Raw genomic sequence first — 12,968 nt, 5'->3', positions numbered from 1 at the left:
AACCAGCTTTACTGCTTGCTGGTTGTATGACCTTGACCTTAGACATTCTTTAATGTGGCCCCATGATTCCTGCCTCTGGTGTTCATACCTTTGTGATATCCCCCCCACCTTGAGTGTGGTGGGAACTGTGACTGGCTTCTAATCCTTGCATTGGGCTGAAGGTGATAAATGTCTGTGATCGTGTAAGATTGTAATGCCTGTCTTGCTAGTGTCTCTCTCTGTTGCTACCATGAGTACTACAGCAGAAAATTAATTCTGCCAAGAACCCCCGGGAGCCTGAAAGAAGATCCTTCCCCAGTTGAGCCTCTGATGATACCCCAGCCCTGGCAGACACCTTGTTGGTTGCCTTGCTTAAGCAGAAGTAAGCCATGCCCAGTTAAGCCATGTCCAGACTCCTGACCCACAGACCCTGGAGATAATAAATGTATGTTGTTTTAAGTAACCAGGTTCATGATAATTTGTTACCCAGCAATAGATAAGCAATATACTGACTGATACAGGCTGAATGTTTGCATCACCACCCCTAAATTTATATGTTGAAATGTAAATGACCATGGTGATAGTAGTAGGAGGTGGAGCCTATGGGAGGTGATTAGGCCATGAGTGCTCTTATAAAAGACACCCCACAGAGCTCCCTAGCCTCCTCCGCCATGTGAGGACACAAGGAGAATTCGGCTGCCCAGAAGAGAGCTGTCACCAGAATCTGACCATGCTGGTGCCCTGTTCTTGGACTGCCAGCCTCCAGCACTGTGAGAACTGAAGTTCTGTTGTTTACAAACCACCCAGTCTGTAATATTTTGTTACAGAAGCCAAAACAGACTAAGGCACTGGGCCTCTGTTGACACTAAAATGGAGTTAATAACACAAACTTCTTATGAATTTTTTTTTTTGGATCCAATGTGACAACATTGAAAATGCCAAGCACAGTGCTTGGAAATTAGCAGAGACTCAATAAATGTCATTTTCTTTCTCCTCTTTCTTCCCCATTTTTCACGTAATATCAAACCTACTGTAGCATGACATAATCTATACCTAACAGGAAAACAAAGTGTTAATGACTCAAAAGCATCAGGAAATTTTGTCTTTTGTCCCCTTTGATAAATATAAAAATTTATACTCTTCTTTAGTTAGTTACGTGATGCTTCCAATATATTAAGAACCTCAACTAAAAACTTTGGGACAAAGCGTTGCTTTACTTTAGAATAGCACAAACTTCCCTCTTGAGATTTACTGGTTAAAACAAAATCAGAGGCCTGGTCTGCAGTGGCTGACGAAGCACTAATTATTTTTAATGATCTTTAGAATATAACCTAATTAATGACTGTGTTAAAAACCTTCTGCTCCTTATTGCTTTTCCCATTCTTGCTTAGTGAACCCCTCTGAGTGCTCCAGGTGAGCTTGGAGTCTTTTTGGAACATCCCCAGTTCTTTGCATATACCTGCCCAGGGATTTTTCTGGGATTTGCATGTCTACATTAAAGAAGAAATGAGGAAAAAATTACTTGTGAGTCTATTCTTTACCTTAAGTTGGACATTTGTTACAGCAGAGAAACTTTTTCCCCAGGTAAATGAACTACAAGGAAAGGCTACAGCCAGTATGAAACATTAATTATGTATTAGAATTGCAATCCCAGTGCTAAATCAATCAATAATTCAAATATTTATTGGCCATCAGCCATATACACAATGGAAAATTAAGGAAGGTCTTATGTGTTAGGGGTTTGGGACTAAGTCATCTCTGCCTCATCTCCTTAGGATCCATCGGGCAAGGGGAAAGCAACTCCTAATAAGTAGGGTGTCCCTTTATTACCCAAATCAGGCCACTGCTCAGAGCAGAACAGTTATGCATCAGAGAAATCTCTGAATTATATTTGTCTCCTTCTTCTTCCTTGTTTCTTTTTTTTTTTTTTAATTTTTTTATTGTTATGTTAATCCCCATACATTACATCATTAGTTTTAGATTTAGTGTTCCATGATTCATTGTTTGTGCATAACACCCCGTGCTCCATGCAGAACGTGCCCTCCTCAATACGCATCACCAGGCTAACCCATCCTCCCAACCCCCTCCCCTCTAGAACCCTCAGTTTGTTTTTCAGAGTCCATCGTCTCTCATGGTTCTTCTCCCCCTCCGATTTCCCCCCCTTCATTCTTCCCCTCCTGCTACATTCTTCTTCTTCTTTTTTTCTTTCTTAACATATATTGCATTATTTGTTTCAGAGGTACAGATCTGAGATTCAACAGTCTTGCACAATTCACAGCGCTTACCAGAACACATACCCTCCCCAGTGTCCATCACCCAGTCACCCCATCCCTCCCACCCCACCCCCCACTCCAGCAACCCTCAGTTTGTTTCCTGAGATTAAGAATTCCTCATATCAGTGAGGTCATATGATACATGTCTTTCTCTGTTTGACTTATTTCGCTCAGCATAATACCCTCCAGTTCCATCCACGTCGTTGCAAATGGCAAGATCTTATTCCTTTTGATGGCTGCATAATATTCCATTGTATATATATACCACATCTTCTTTATCCATTCATCTGTTGATGGACATCTTGACTCTTTCCACAGTTTGGCTATTGTGGACATTGCTGCTATAAACATCGGGGTGCACGTAGCCTTTCGGGTCCCTACTTTTGTATCTTTGGGGTAAATACCCAGTAGTGCAATGGCTGGATCATATGGTAGCTCTATTTTCAACTTTTTGAGGAACCTCCATACTGTTTTCCAGAGTGGCTGCACCAGCTTGCATTCCCACCAACAGTGTAGGAGGGTTCCCCTTTCTCCGCATCCCCGCCAACATCTGTCATTTCCTGACTTGTTAATTTTAGCCATTCTGACTGGTGTGAGGTGGTATCTCACTGAGGTTTTGATTTGGATTTCCCTGATGCCGAGCGATATTGAACACTTTTTCATGTGTCTGTTGGCCATTTGGATGTCTTCTTTGGAAAAATGTCTGTTCATGTCTTCTGCCCATTTCTTGATTGGATTCTTTGTTCTTTTGGTGTTGAGTTTGATGAGTTCTTTATAGATTTTGGATACTAGCCCTTTATCTGATATGTCATTTGCAAATATCTTCTCCCATTCTGTCAGTTGTCTTTTGGTTTTGTTGACTGTTTCCTTTGCTTTGCAAAAGCTTTTTATCTTGATGAAGTCCCAAGAGTTCATTTTTGCCCTTGCTTCCCTTGCCTTTGGCGATGTTTCTAGGAAGAAGTTGCTGCGGCTGAGGTCGAAGAGGTTGTTGCCTGTGTTCTCCTTTAGGATTTTGATGGACTCCTGTCTCACATTGAGGTCTTTCAACCATTTGGAGTCTATTTTTGTGTGTGGTGTAAGGAAATGGTCCAGTTTCATTCTTCTGCATGTGGCTGTCCAATTTTCCCAACACCATTTGTTGAAGAGACTGTCTTTTTTCCATTGGACATTCTTTCCTGCTTTGTCAAAGATTAGTTGACCATAGAGTTGAGGGTCCATTTCTGGGCTCTCTATTCTGTCCCATTGATCTATGTGTCTGTTTTTGTGCCAGTACCATACTGTCTTGATGATGACAGCTTTGTAGTAGAGCTGGAAGTCTGGAATTGTGATGCCGCCAGCTTTGCTTTTCTTTTTCAACATTCCTCTGGCTATGCGGGGTCTTTTCTGGTTCCATACAAATTTGAGGATTATTTGTTCCATTTCTTTGAAGAAAGTGGATGGTATTTTGATGGGGATTGCATTGAATGTGTAGATTGCTCTAGGTAGGATTGACATCTTCACAATATTTGTTCTTCCAATCCATGAGCATGGAATGTTTTTCCATTTCTTTGTGTCTTCCTCAATTTCTTTCATGAGTATTTTATAGTTTTCTGAGTACAGATCCTTTGCCTCTTTGGTTAGATTTATTCCTAGGTATCTTATGGTTTTGGGTGCAATTGTAAATGGGATCGACTCCTTAATTTCTCTTTCTTCTGACTTGTTGTTGGTGTATAGGAATGCCACTGACTTCTGTGCATTGATTTTATATCCTGCCACTTGACTGAATTCCTGTATGAGTTCTAGCAGTTTTGGGGTGGAGTCTTTGGGATTTTCCACATAAAGTATCATATCATCTGCAAAGAGTGAGAGTTTGACTTCTTCTTTGCCAATTTGGATGCCTTTGATTTCTTTTTGTTGTCTGATTGCTGTGGCTAGGACTTCCAATACTATGTTGAATAGCAGTGGTGATAGTGGACATCCCTGCCGCGTTCCTGACCTTAGGGGGAAAGCTCTCAGTTTTTCCCCATTAAGAATGATATTCGCTGTAGGTTTTTCATAGATGGCTTTTATGATATTGAGGTATGTACCCTCTATCCCTATACTCTGAAGAGTTTTGATCAAGAAAGGATGCTGTACTTTGTCAAATGCTTTTTCTGCATCTATTGAGAGGATCATGTGATTCTTGTTCTTTCTTTTGTTAATGTATTGTATCACGTTGATTGATTTGCGGATGTTGAACCAACCTTGCAGCCCAGGGATAAATCCAACTTGGTCGTGGTGAATAATCCTTTTAATGTACTGTTGGATCCTATTGGCTAGTATTTTGGTGAGAATTTTTGCATCCATGTTCATCAGGGATATTGGTCTGTAATTCTCCTTTTTGATGGGGTCTTTGTCTGGTTTTGGGATCAAGGTAATGGTGGCCTCATAAAATGAGTTTGGAAGTTTTCCTTCCATTTCTATTTTTTGGAACAGTTTCAGAAGGATAGGTATTAATTCTTCTTGAAATGTTTGGTAGAATTCCCCTGGGAAGCCATCTGGCCCTGGGCTTTTGTGTTTTGGGAGATTTTTGATGACTGCTTCTATTTCCTTAGTGGTTATAGGTCTGTTCGGGTGTTCTATTTCTTCCTGGTTCAGTTTTGGTAGTTGATACATCTCTAGGAATGCATCCATTACTTCCAGGTTATCTAATTTGCTGGCATAGAGTTGCTCATAATATGTTCTTATAATTGTTTGTATTTCTTTGGTGTTGGTTGTGATTTCTCCTCTTTCATTCATGATTTTGTTGATTTGGGTCATTTCTCTTTTCTTTTTGATAAGTCTGGCCAGGGGCTTATCAATCTTGTTAATTCTTTCAAAGAACCAGCTCCTAGTTTCGTTGATCTGTTCTACTGTTCTTTTGGTTTCTATTTCATTGATTTCTGCTCTGATCTTTATTATTTCTCTTCTCCTGCTGGGTTTAGGCTTTATTTGCTGTTCTTTCTCCAGCTCCTTTAGGTGTAGGGTTAGGTTGTGTACTTGAGACCTTTCTTGTTTCTTGAGAAAGGCTTGTATTGCTATATACTTTCCTCTTAGGACTGCCTTTGCTGTATCCCAAAGATTTTGAATAGTTGTGTTTTCATTTTCATTGGTTTCCATGAATTTTTTAAATTCTTCTTTAATTTCCTGGTTGACCCATTCATTCTTCAGTAGGATGCTCTTTAGCCTCCATGTATTTGAGTTCTTTCTGACTTTCCTCTTGTGATTGAGTTCTAGTTTCAAAGCATTGTGGTCTGAAAATAGGCAGGGGATGATCCCAATCTTCTGGTACCGGTTGAGACCTGATTTATGACCTAGGATGTGATCTATTCTGGAGAATGTTCCATGGGCACTAGAGAAGAATGTGTATTCCATTGCTTTGGGATGGAATGTTCTGAATATGTCTGTGAAGTCCATTTGGTCCAGTGTGTCATTTAAAGTCTTTATTTCCTTGTTGATCTTTTGCTTAGACGATCTGTCCATTTCAGTGAGGGGGGTGTTAAAGTCCCCCACTATTATTGTATTGTTGTCGATGTGTTTCTTTGCTTTTGTTATTAATTGCCTTATATAATTGGCTGCTCCCATGTTAGGGGCATAGATATTTACAATTGTTAGATCTTCTTGTTGGATAGACCCTTTAAGTATGATATAGTGTCCTTCCTCATCTCTTATTACCGTCTTTGGTTTAAAATCTAATTTGTCTGATATAAGGATTGCCACCCCAGCTTTCTTTTGGTGTCCATTAGCATGGTAAATGGTTTTCCACCCCCTCACTTTCAATCTGGGGGTGTCTTTGGGTCTAAAATGAGTCTCTTGCAGACAGCATATCAATGGGTCTTGTTTTTTAATCCAATCTGATAGCCTGTGTCTTTTGATTGGGGCATTTAGCCCATTTACATTCAGGGTAACTATTGAAAGATAGGAGTTCAGTGCCATTGTATTGCCTGTAAAATGACTGTTACTGTATATTGTTTGTGTTCCTTTCTGGTCTATGTTGCTTTTAGGCTCTCTCTTTGCTTAGAGGACCCCTTTCAATATTTGTTGTAGGGCTGGTTTCGTGTTTGCAAATTCCTTTAGTTTTTGTTTGTCCTGGAAGCTTTTTATCTCTCCTTCAATTTTCAATGACAGCCTAGCTGGTTATAGTATTCTTGGCTGCATATTTTTCTCATTTAGTGCTCTGAATATGTCCTGCCAGTCCTTTCTGGCCTGCCAGGTCTCTGTGGATAAGTCTGTTGCCAATCTAATGTTTCTACCATTGTAGGTTACATATCTCTTCTCCCGAGCTGCTTTCAGGATTTTCTCTTTGTCTCTGAGACTCGTAAGTTTTACTATTAGATGTCGGGGTGTTGACCTATTTTTATTGATTTTGAGAGGGGTTCTCTGTGCTTCCTGGATTTTGATGCCTGTTTCCTTCCCCAAATTAGGGAAGTTCTCTGCTATAATTTGCTCCATTATACCTTCTGCACCTCTCTCTCTTTCTTCTTCTTCTGGGATCCCAATTATTCTAATGTTGTTTCGTCTTATGGTATCGTTTATCTCTCGAATTCTGCCCTCGTGATCCAGTAGTTGTTTATCTCTCTTTTTCTCAGCTTCTTTATTTTCCATCATTTGGTCTTCTATCTCACTGATTCTTTCTTCTGCCTCATTTATCCTAGCAGTTAGCGCCCCCATATTTGATTGCACCTCATTGATAGCCTTTTTGATTTCTACTTGGTTCGATTTTAGTTCTTTTACTTCTCCAGAAAGGGTTTCTCTAATAACTTCCATGTTTTTTTCAAGCCCAGCTAGTATCTTTAAAGTGATGATTCTGAACTCTAGATCTGACATCGTACTAATGTCCGTATTGAGTAGGTCCCTGGCAGTCGGTACTACCTCTTGTTCTTTTTGTTGAGGTGATTTCTTCCGTCTTGTCATTTTGTGCAGAGGAGAATAGATTAATGAGAGAACAAAATGCTAGCAGGGTAACACCGTCCCCAGAAAATATACTCTAAACAAATCAGAAAAGACCTGAAGCAGTGGGAAAAGAAAGGGAAAGAGAGAAAAAAGAAAAGGAAAGAAAAAAAGAAAAAAGAAAAAGATAAAGATAAAATCAAACAAAAGCAGAACAAAACAAAACAAAACAAAAACAGAATGTGATCAAATATGATCAGGCTGGATTATAGATCAGTGCCACACACTAGATTTTGGGTGTATTTTGGTCTGTTAAAAGAAAGTCCCTCCCAAAATTTTAAAGAAAGAAAAACTTATATATGTACAAAAATAAGGGTTGATATGATGAAGGGATGGGATATGACTGTAAAGATGGAAATTATAAAAAATTTTTAAAAAGGATTTGATAAGTTGTTTGAAAAAAGAAAGAAGAGGATTAAAAAAAAAAAAAAGAAAGAAAGAAAAAAGGGAGAGAATGTGATCAGGCAGGGGAGTAGAAAAAAACCATACACTAGAGATTTAGAGTATATTTTGATCTGTTAGAAGAAACTATCTCAAGATTTTAAAGAGAGAACAACTTATATATATATGCCAAAAATACGGGTAACTACTATGAAGGGATAGAATATGACTTTAAAAATGAAAAATAAAAATGTTTTTTTTTTTTTAAAAAAGGGATTGATAAGATGTTGGTTGAAAAAGGGAAAAAGAAAAATTCAAAAAAAAAGAAAAAAGGAAAAAAGAAAAAAAGACAGTTAAAAAAATAATTAACTTTGAAAGACTAAAGAATCATGGTAAAAAAGCCATGAATTCTGTGCAGTATTTCCCTAGCGCTGGAGTTCTGCCGTTCTCATTGATCGGTAAACTTGGTCTTGGCTGGCTGTTCTCGCTGATCTTCTGGGGGAGGGGCCTGTTGCCGTGGTTCCGAAATGTCTTTGCCGGAGGCAAAATTGCCCCGCCCTTGCCGGTCCGGGCTAAGTAATCCGCTCGGGTTTGCTCTCCGGAGCTTTTGTTCCCTGCAAGCTCTCCCTACAGCTTTGGAGGCGGAGAGTGAAAATGGTGGCCTCCCAGTCTCCGCCCCGGCGGAGCCGAGAACTCGGGGTCCCGCTCCTCAGCGAGCCCCCAGAGAAAAGCCGTCAGTCACTCCCGTCTCTCCCGTCTCCGGCCACACTCCGTGCTCACCGGCCTGTGACCGCGCCTTTCTATCTGGCACCCGACCCCGGGTGGAGTCTCCAAACCCCGCAGATCCCCGCGGTGCGCTCCCGCACCTCTCCTCCCGGGGGAAGAAGGTGAGTCTCCCCGGATCTGCCGCTTGTTGGGTCCCTGCTGGAGGAGCAGTGGCCCGACTGTGCCGCGGATCACGGTCTATGACAACCCCGAGCTGAGAGCCCGCGCCTGGGCTCCGTCTCTGCAGCCGGCTTCCCTGCTCCGATACCTGGGAGCTCTGCCGCACTCAGGCACCCCCGGTCTTTCTGTGACCCCGAGGGTCCTGAGACCACACTGTCCCGCGAGGGTTCCACCCCCCACTTCGCCACCAGAGTGACGTCCCTCAGCGGAGCAGACTTCTAAAAGTTCCGACTTTGTGCTCCGTGGCTCTATCACTTGCCAGAAGCGGCCGACGGAGGCCCCTCCCCCGCTGTCTATCCTCCCGAATATCGCCTCGGATTCACTTCTCCGCGCGTCCTACCTTCCAGAAAGTGGTCGCTTTTCTGTTCAGAGAGTTGTTGCTCTTCTTTTCTTTGATCTCCTGTTGAGTTTGTAGGTGTTCAGAATGGTTTGATCCCTATCCAGCTGAATTCCTGAGAGGAGACGAAATCCAGGTCTCCTACTCCTCCGCCATCTTGCTCCGCCTCCCTTCTTCCTTGTTTCTTTCATCAGCAGGTTTTATGGTCTGTCCCTTCAAAATGTTTCCATGATTTGTTCTTTCTTCTCCATTCCTGCTCCTCAGCATCAGTCCAGATCCTTACAAACTCTTTTTTTTTTTTTTAATATTTTGATAGGGTTTTTTTATTGTGGTAAAACAAACATAACAAAATTTACCATTTTAACTATTTTTAAGTGCATGGTTTGGCAGCATGAAGTACATTCACATTGTTGCATAACCATCTTCACCATCCATTTCCATTCTTCCATTTTTCATCTTCCCCAACTGAAGCTTAGTACCCATTAAAAGTATTCAAGAAGGCTTCATGAATGTTCATATCATCCTCATATGGGGCCATACTAATCTCTGTATGATTCCAATTTCAGTATGTGTGCTCCCCAAACGAGCACCCCTTATGACCTCTTGCCTGATTATTGTGATCTTCTAATGCCTCTACTCAGCTGCTATCTTGAATGCCCATGCTGCCATCAAGGTGGAGCCCTAGGACACAGAGTAATTCTCTGGCTTAAAACCCCCCAGAGTCTCCACTTTCCTACAAGATGACATCCAGGCTCTTACGCAGGGCATCCAAACCTCCCACAATCTGCCTCTGCCTTCCTCACCTTTACCATCATCATCCTGCTTCCCTCCACCCCACCGTCTCCCAATGACCTTTCTCCATATCAGCAACAGGGGTGGCCAACAGGAGCAGGCTGACAAAACTAACCTTGACTCCATGCTTCATATGTGGTTGACTTTGGGTGAATCTGAGTTCCAGTGCCTTTCATCTCTCTGTGTCTGCTTTGCTGTCTTGCTGAAATGCATTTTTAAACCCACTCTTCATATATCACTTAGCTATGAAACCTTTCTAAGCTGTCCCTGTTCCTCAATGATAACTAGCTCCCACTTCCTTGGGGCCTCCATGCTGGTATAACACCAGTTACACTGAGTCTTGTCTGTGGTGGTCATGTCCTAAAGATCAGCAGACCTACACATAGCCCATTCTCAGAAACAGAGCTAGAGAATAGCATCTCCACTCTCTTGTTTTAACTTCTTCCATGTCTTCGACCTATTTCCATTCTCCCAACAAATGAAGCTTTTCTTCAAGCTTCTCAGAAATCTGAAAACTGAAAGATCATCCAGATTGAAGAAAATATCGCTTATCTGTAATTGGCTGGCTAAGTTCTTGATTTTATGGGAGACTATCCAGACACAGACCCATTTTCTCTTATTTCCTTTATAGAGGCAGCTCATGATGGAGGTAGAGTGAGAGGCAAGGCAGAGAAAGACCTTGCAGGACTGCCTTAGGAGGATGCCTGAACCTGGTTCCTTAGTCCTGGCTCCGCATTATGTGTAAGAAGTGTCCAGGAAACAGAACAAAACCTTTGCTTTTCCTATGAGACACAACAGACAGCATTCCACTCAAACTGTAAGTGCTCCACCCCTGCAGGACTCAGCACAAGGCTGGGGACTTCATGCATTACAATCTTGAAACCATAGACATTCAGAGCCAGAGGCGATCTCAGGCTCCATCTCTGTTTCACATATGGGGCCTGAGGATTGTGTCCAGTTGTGCTCTGAAGGTCTCATTCGAGGTGAAGCATAGGGAAGACAGGTAGGAGGAGTTGGTGTTTCACTGAACAAGGCCTTTTTTTCCTCTTCTAGCAGGGGTATTAAGGACACTCCCTAGTCAAAAGTGTCTCTCTCCTTATTAATTAATTCATTTCATTATATGTATTTGAGGACTTACTTTGTCCCAGGCACCTGATGAGCCATTGTGGATACTGTGGCAGAAAATACAGAGTCCTAACCCTCATGGAGCTCACATTGTATTTGTGGAGATAGATAATAATAAAATGAGGACACAGTAATATATGCTTATAAAGGAGCAAATTCTACGAAGATAAAGTGTAGGGTGACACAGAGTATATAATAGGGGCCCTGACTTGTTCTGGGGCTCAGACTTCAGGTTTGCGAGATTCAGTGATTTGTCTGAGTTCACACCTAGAGGATGGGTCCTCTGACTTCAAGGGCTGTTAACCAACTTGTTAACAACCTTGTTAAGAAGGGCGCACAAGCTCCTCTGGGGGATGTATTGGGTTATACGTGCTGTATATGGTTCTAGTTATTTCCTGAATGCCTTCTTTGATTCCTAGACCAGGTTAGCATCCCCGCTGTGGGTCCCCTAGGGCTCTCTATTTACCCTACCACAGCACTCATCACAGTGTTATAACTCCTTCCTTAATTGGCTGCCTTCTCTATTATACAGGACTATTCTTAAATTCAGATAGCATGTGTGTCTTGTCATTTCCATATCCCCATTACCAGGTCCAGGGTCTCACAGAGGGTGGGTGCCCTATGGGTATATGGGAAGAGGCAAGGGGTCAGGGACTGAATAGTATCTCTGTATGTAGTTGGGCTCTGGGAGACATGAAGGCAGAACTAACTTTGGGGGGAAAATGTAAAAACAGCTTGATACTTAAGAAACTAAAAAAAAATCTGAGAGTCCTGATACACACAGTCCTTTGGCGCCATGTTTAATGTGCTCCCAGGACAGAGAAAGTCAAAGGGATGCCTTTGCTAACTCACTTGGTACCACTGAAATAACTGAGATTTCCTAATGGTCCTAGAAGAAGAGTTCACTCTGATGGCTTCGGTAGTTCAGATGAATTCACTGATGTCTGGAAACAGCAAGTATGGACAGTTGGGTATCAGGATCTTTTTTGTAGCAACTTACAGAAAACTCCAACTCAAATTATTCTAAGCAATCAGAATATTTCTTATCTCCCATAATTGCAACTTCAAAGGGTCAAAGCTGAACTTGAGAAATCTGCATTCTTTCCATCCCTTTCTCTTTTCTTTTCAGTGTAGGTGTCTCCCTGAGTCAGACTGAAGCAGTTCCAGGTGTCAATCCTGGACACCTATATCCAGAAGCAGTACCCAGAAGATGAGAAGCTGGCCTCTCTTGGACTTGTTTCCTAAGAATGGGGAAATCTTTTCCAAAAGCTCTTCAGAAGACATTCCCTCACATCTCATTGGCTAGAATTGGTCACGTGGCCATTCCCAAACCATTCACATACTGAGGGGAAGGGCTGCCATGAGTGGCTTACTGTGGAATGGATATTGGAAATCCCATCACAAACATCTACCTTAACCTAGCAAATCAGTGAGAATGGCTTTTCCAAAAGGTAACTCTTGCCACCCCTCAGGTAACGCCATATGGTATGTCACTTCCTTTGCTGATACGATGGGTCATTCTCCTTGACCTTTGATCACATGCCCAGAGACAGTGCTGGCCAGACCCCTGGGACCCTTTTACACACCATGGCCTTGAACTCTACTGGGCTGTACCAACCTTAGCATGGGACTTTCCCACAGTCTGATCTCCATTCCCCAAGCAGAATAAGTGGATTTTTTTTTTCATATAACACGAGTCAATGCTCCATGACAAATGCGCTTTTTTCCACTTATTCCTTTGCAATTGTTGGCCATGGATCTTTTATGCCTCCATCTTTATGTCACAGAGATAAAAATGATAGAAAAATGAGAAATCAATTAAGTCACAAGAAAATAACCACTGCTAAAGTAAAGCAATTACACCAGGGCTAATAACCTCCCCAGCAACAGTTAGACACTTATGTCAAGTAAATTTTGAAATAACAGGAGTTGTATTGACCCAGAAAAACAGTGTATTGCCTTTATTGTCAGTCACTATGGTTTCAAGTCCTGGGAGCCTGATTTAATTAATGATGGAAGAGCTAAGTCTTTATTCATACACAGCTCTCCTGAGAGTTTGCCCCAGACAATACAACTCTTCCTTCCTCTCTTCTTCCCTCCCGCTCTGCCTTTCTTCTTCTCTCCCTTCTTTCCTTTCTCCCTTCCTTCTTCCCTTTCACATATATGGAGGATCTACCATCTGCCAGAAA

The 12,968-nt window shown here is 41.9% G+C and overlaps 1 protein-coding gene and 1 non-coding gene across 2 annotated transcripts in view; both read right to left on the bottom strand.

Moving 5' to 3' along the window:
- The window catches only part of NPSR1 (neuropeptide S receptor 1), a 149,143-nt gene that overhangs the window by 18,965 nt on the left and 117,210 nt on the right, over window positions 1-12,968 (bottom strand).
- Window positions 9,347-9,452, bottom strand: LOC118541473 (U6 spliceosomal RNA). Its single transcript, XR_004920138.1, has one exon. It is a non-coding gene; the product is annotated as a U6 spliceosomal RNA (small nuclear RNA).

This window comes from Halichoerus grypus, chromosome 12, assembly GCF_964656455.1.
Source record: "Halichoerus grypus chromosome 12, mHalGry1.hap1.1, whole genome shotgun sequence".
Taxonomy (NCBI): domain Eukaryota; kingdom Metazoa; phylum Chordata; class Mammalia; order Carnivora; family Phocidae; genus Halichoerus; species Halichoerus grypus.
This window is presented reverse-complemented; position numbering and strand designations above follow the sequence as displayed.